Below are 6,203 nucleotides of genomic sequence, written 5' to 3'. Positions count from 1 at the left end.
ACCGTTTGGCACCATTTTAAAGTGAATTGCCAAAAGTCAGATTTTTGATGAAATTGTGACCCCCAGGCTTAGGGATTTTTTCAAAAAAATGTTTTTCTGCCGATTAAGTTGTCGAAGGCTGATTTCTTTTCCTGAGATAAAAAGCCTTCTGTTTCGACCCCCAAACCTCTCACGGGAGCATTTGCAACCGCTTGGCACCATTTTTGAGTGAATTGCCGAAAGTGAGATTTTTGATGAAATTGTGACCCCGGGGCTTAGGGATTTTTTTCAAAAAAATGTTTTTCTGCCGATTAAGTTGTCGAGGGCTGATTTCTTGTCCTGTGATAAAACGACTTCTGTTTGGACCACCAAACCTTTCAGGGGAGCATTTGCAACGGTTTGGCACCATTTTAGAGTGAATTGCCAAAAGTCAGATTTTTGATGAAATTGTGACCCTGGGGCTTAGGGATTTTTTCAAAAAAATCTTTTGCTGCCAGTTAAGTTGTCGAGGGCTGATTTCTTTTCCTGAGATAAAAAGCCTTCTGTTTCGACCCCCAAACCTCTCACGGGAGCATTTGCAACCGCTTGGCACCATTTTTGAGTGAATTGCCGAAAGTGAGATTTTTGATGAAATTGTGACCCCGGGGCTTAGGGATTTTTTTCAAAAAAATGTTTTTCTGCCGATTAAGTTGTCGAGGGCTGATTTCTTGTCCTGTGATAAAACGACTTCTGTTTGGACCACCAAACCTTTCAGGGGAGCATTTGCAACCGTTTGGCACCATTTTTGAGTCAATTGCCGAAAGTCAGATTTTTGATGAAATTGTGGCCCCGGGGCTTAGGGATCTTTTTTAAAAAAATCTTTTTCTGCCGGTTAAGGATTTCCTGTCCTGTGATAAAAAGCCTTCTGTTTTGACCGCAAAACTTTTCAGGGTAGCATTTGCAACCATTTGGCACTATTTTTGAGTGAATTGCCGAAAGTCAGATTTTTGATGAAATTGTGTCCCCGGGGCTTAGGGATTTTTTCAAAAAAATCTTTTTCTGCCATTTAAGTTGTCGAGGGCTGATTTCTTTTCCTGTGATAAAAAGCCTTCTGTTTCGACCGCCGAACATCTCAGTGTTGGGATACTGCCAAACAGGACATGCGCAGACTCTGTGACTCACAAGCCTGCTCTCTCTTAAGGTGTAACGGAAATATCCTAACATCCTCCCCCTTTCCGTGTAACCTGTAGTACCTGTGGTTCACCCAATTGCAACTTCTGTACGTAAACCTTAAGTTGTTCTCTGTTAACAACCTTAGACAACAGATCAGCAGGAATTTCATTTCCTGCCATGTATGACATCAATCCTTTTTGAATACACTCTCTTGCACGATGTAGCTTAATCTGCAAGTACTTGGTTCTTTGCTTGCAACTCTCTGAGTTCAGCAAAGCCAAACAGGATCTATTGTCTTGATACACTTGTATAGGACATTTCACAGAAACCCCGATGTCCTTAAACAGTTGCATCAACCATTCACAATCCATGAGTGAAAATGACAGAGCATTGAGTTCTGCTTCACAGGAACTTAGGCTCACTGTTGTCTGCTTTTTGCACAACCAGTCAAACAGACAGTGGTTGTACATGTAGCATACTCCAGAAGTGCTTGTACCATCCGTGGTGTCACTTCCAAAACTTGCATCTGCAAAGATTTCAAGACCTCCAGTCTTCTGACTGGTGAACCTCAGCCTGTAGTGCATAGTCCCTTTCAAATAGCGGGCTATGCGCTTCAGAGCTTTCCAATCCTGAACAGTAGGATTGTTAGCATGTCTGCTAAGCAGGTTAGTGCTTACAGCAATGTCAGGTCTTGAGCATCTAGCAATGAAATTCAACTTGCCTAGAATGCATCTGTACAGCGTAGTGTCAGAAAACGCTTCAGCAGTACTATCTACCTGGTAACCTGTCACCACCGGTGTGTCTGCTGGGTTTGCATCAACCAAATTCAACCTGGTTAATACATCAGCAATTTTCTGTGTTTGGTGTACCAGAAAATTACCTGCTTGGTCCCTCTCCACCTGCAGAGAAAGATAGTTGGATACCTCACCAAGATCCTTCATGTCAAAGTGCTCCTTCAGTTGAGCTAGAGTGCTTTGGTAAAAAGCCTGATTCTTCCAAAACATCAGAAGATCATCAACAAAACATAAACAATACAGTTTGTTTTGCCCCTCCTCCTTGACAAACACACATGGATCAGCTTTGCCCTGGTGAAAACCTAGAGAAAGCAACGTCTCAGTGAGTTTTGTGTTCCAACACCTGGCACTCTGCTTGAGACCATATAAGGATTTCCGCAGTTTACAGGCCATTCCCTTCTGTATCTGCATTCCATCAGGTGGAAGCATATACAGCTGCTCGTCCAAAATCCCGTACAAAAAAGCTGTATTAATGTCATGATGAGAAACATACAGTTTCTCCTCTGCAGCTATCTTGAGCATAACGAATGCTCTCATATTTGACGGTGGGTGAGTAGGTCTCGTGGTAATCCTGTCCTGGTACCTGTGAAAAACCTCTGGCAACCAATCTGGCTTTGTGTCTGACAACCTTGCCATTCTGGTCTGTCTTGGCCTTGAAGACCCATTTGCTGCCAACCAGTCTCATTCCTGGGACTACCGGTACCAATTCCCAAGTTTGGTTCCTATTCAAGGAATCAACTTCAGCCTTCATGGCATTAAGCCAAGGCTCAGCATCTTTAGAGGTTAACTCCTGAACCTCTTTGTAGCTTGAAGGTTCCCACACCTTCTCTGAGCTACTAAGAACAGCAGTTGCCGTCTTAGCAAACTCATCAGCAAATCTCTTTGGAGGTCTGCCTTTGGTCACCCTTTCAGACCTGCGAACCAGACGCAAGTCTTCTGGACTCATCTCCTCCTTCTTAGGAGAAAGGTGACCAATGGTGAACAGTGGTTCTTCCAGTTCATTGTCAGACGCATCAGATGGTCTGACTGAGGCCTTTGCGCTCTTGTAGTCTGCTGTGTCATCACTGTCACTGACAGCAGCAGCAGCGCCACCAACTGAACTGGAATCCGAACTCTGATCATCATCATCATCATCATTCTCATCATCCTCATCCTCATCCTCAGCTTTCTCAACATTATCTGCCTTTTTCCCATCACCTTCATCCTCCTCTGGGTAACTCTGGAAAATTCCCACATTTTCCAACCCACTTAGGATTGTACTCAGCACTCTTGGTGAACTTAATGGACTTAGAGTTAGTCATCCATACCCTGTATGCACCTTTTTCGTATCCCATGAACAAACCATGTGCCCCACGCTTCCCAAGCTTGTTGTTTTGTGGGGAGTGTACCCACATGTCAGAACCAAAGATTCTCATGTGCTTGACGTTCGGGTTTTTTCCAAACATCTTCTCGTACGGAGTGCAACCTATGGGTGATGACAGTCTGCGATTAACGGTATAAACCACCGTTGACAGAGCTTCCCCCCAAAACTTCTCAGGGAGGTTGGCATCATGCAACAAGGTTTTCAGGCCTTGAAGCAAGGTCTGATTTGCTCGCTCCGCAAGTCCATTCATCCATGGCGATCTAGGCATTGACAAATCATGCTGGATTCCCTTCTCAGTCAGGAAAGCTTCAAACTGCTGAGAAGTGAACTCCCCGCTCCGATCGGTAAAAAGACAGCCGATACGTTTACCATGAACATTCTCCAACCAAGCACAGAATGCCTTGAACTTAGGGAATGCTTGTGATTTCTGCTCAAGCATAAAAACATGAATGTACCTAGAAAAAGAATCAATTAGAACCATGAAGTACCTTGCTCCTCCCAAAGAGGGTGCAAGTGGACCAACCAGGTCTGCATGCACAAGCTGGTAGGGTTTGGAAACCTGCCTGCTAGACTCCTTGCCTTTTGGAGCAACCTTCACCTTGTTCTCTGCACAAGATATACATTTCATGTGATACTTACAAGGTTTGATGCTCAAACCTTCAACCAACCCTGGCATCTTGGCTAGCGCTTGCCAAGACATGTGACAAAATCTTCGATGTGCTTCATGAATACAACCTGCATGAAGAACCTTGTTAGTTTGTGCAACACAACAGGAATCAGCATTAGACACAACAGCATTGTCATCATAAGTTATACAGAATAAACCATCCATAAACTTTGCATGCAAAAGGTCCTCTTTGCCTTTCCTGATGACACAGACGCTCCTCTTGAAGGAAATCTCAAAACCACGCCCAGTCAGCTGTGGGACACTGAGCAAATTGTCCGCAGCTCCTGGAACATAAAGTACATTACTGATGGTTGTATGCAAACTTGCAAGTTTAACAGTCCCTTCTCCTGCAATTTGCAACGTCCTTCCATCAGCCAGGTGGATCTCTCCTTCTTGAGGTGTAAAGGAGATAAACAGGTGCTTGTCCTTCGATAAATGGCACGTGCACCCTGAGTCCACAACAAACCTGGCTTTAGCCTTTGGAGCAGTCTTTGCAGCAAGCAAAACCTTGTTTTCCACCGGCGTGGGCTTTTGAAGCTTGCCCCCCTGCTCCTGGCCATGAGACTTGCCTTTAGCCTTTGGTGAAGCTGTGCCAGCTAAAAAAGCTTTGTTTTCCACTGGCATGGGCTTTTCACCCCCCCCCTCTGCTTCGGGCCATCTGCAGGCATCGGTCTTTGTTTACCTCTGGCCTTCCGGCCTCTGCAAAGACAATGACCTTGGCTCCCACGAGAAACAGAGCTCTCAGCTGCCGACTCCTTGGCTCCCCCTGGAGGCTGGAATGCTGCCTGGGATGACGTGACAGTCTGCTCCCCCTGCAGCTTGCAACCGTTGCCCTCGGCATCCCTGCATTCACTCGCATTCTGGGAAACAGCCAGGACTTCCGATGCATTCACACCCTGGGCATTCAGACTCTGAGCTGGGATGACTGGCAAATGAGCTTTCTTCAAAGCATTCCACAACTTACGTGCCGTCACGTTGCCAGCAAGCGTTTTTATTTCCTCCAGAGAGACGGACAAGACGATTACGTCTATGGCCCTCAAATTCTGGGTTCTCCATTTCTCTGTCAGAGGAACTGGAGGGGCTTCAGACACAGTATGCCACACTCCGTACTGACGCAGCAAACTCTCACACCATTTTGCCCAGGTCTGATAATTATTCCCATTTAACTTTGGGCATTCAGCAGAGGCTTGGAAAAATTCCATTTCAGGTTTTCCTTTAGCCATGAGCCTTTTATGCCTTCAAAGACGTCTTATCTCAGCAGCCCATTAATCACGAATTCTCTGGCGCCGCTCCCAGACCAATTAGTTTTGCCGGACATCAAAAGCCTTTTGCCACGGCCCAACAGAAAAGCCTCCTCCTTCGCTTTTCACATACCTCAGCAGCAGTCTTTTGCATTTTCACCCTCCTGTAAATGCCGTGAATCTGGGCTCGAAACCTGTTGTTGGGATACTGCCAGGGAGACAAAGGCCATCACTGCCTCCACGTCATCTCCGGACGATCTGTTGATGTCCCGTAGTCACGCAGTATCAGCAATTAGCGGCACCAAGTCTCAGAAACAGATTGCCACATTCCTGGGCTGATGCACACTCTATCAGCAGAATTCACACAGCAAAAGTTGCACTCAGGAGAGTATCATTTAGAATGTTTATTCAGCGTTGGTCAGAACAAAGAAAAACATGACCGACTGCTAGCGTGTTCTGGTGCAGAGAGGGAAAACGAAAGCAATAGCAAACTTAAACATCCTGAGAAACAGGACATGCGCAGACTCTGTGACTCACAAGCCTGATCTCTCTTAAGGTGGAACGGAAATATCCTAACACTCAGGGCAGCATTTGCAACTGTTTGGCACCATTTTTGAGTCAATTGCTGAAAGTCAGATTTTTGATGAAATTTTGACCCTGGGGCTTAGGGATTTTTTCAAAAAAATCTTTTTCTGCCAGTTAAGTTGTCGAGGGCTGATTTCTTTTCCTGTGATCAAAAGCCTTCTGTTTCGACCGCCAAACATCTCAGGGGAGCTGTAATGGTTGTGAGGGGTTACTTGTGCGTAAATTGCCTTCAGTTTAGTTAGTTTGCTGGCCCAACCATGCTTAGGGTCAGAGCTCGCCCTCTGTGACCTGTTAGTCACTTGCAGATTCACTTGGTTAGCAGATCTACTACTACCATGAGTGCTGTCTTCCCTCTGGATTTGGGTAAATCTGTCATGAAATCAATCGACACAACCTCCCATGGTCTCCCCGGTGTGGGTAAG

Source organism: Podarcis cretensis (genome assembly GCF_951804945.1).
Source record: "Podarcis cretensis genome assembly, chromosome: 13".
In the NCBI taxonomy this organism is placed as follows: domain Eukaryota; kingdom Metazoa; phylum Chordata; class Lepidosauria; order Squamata; family Lacertidae; genus Podarcis; species Podarcis cretensis.
The sequence above is the reverse complement of the archived record's forward strand: the minus strand, read 5'-3'. Positions refer to the sequence as shown.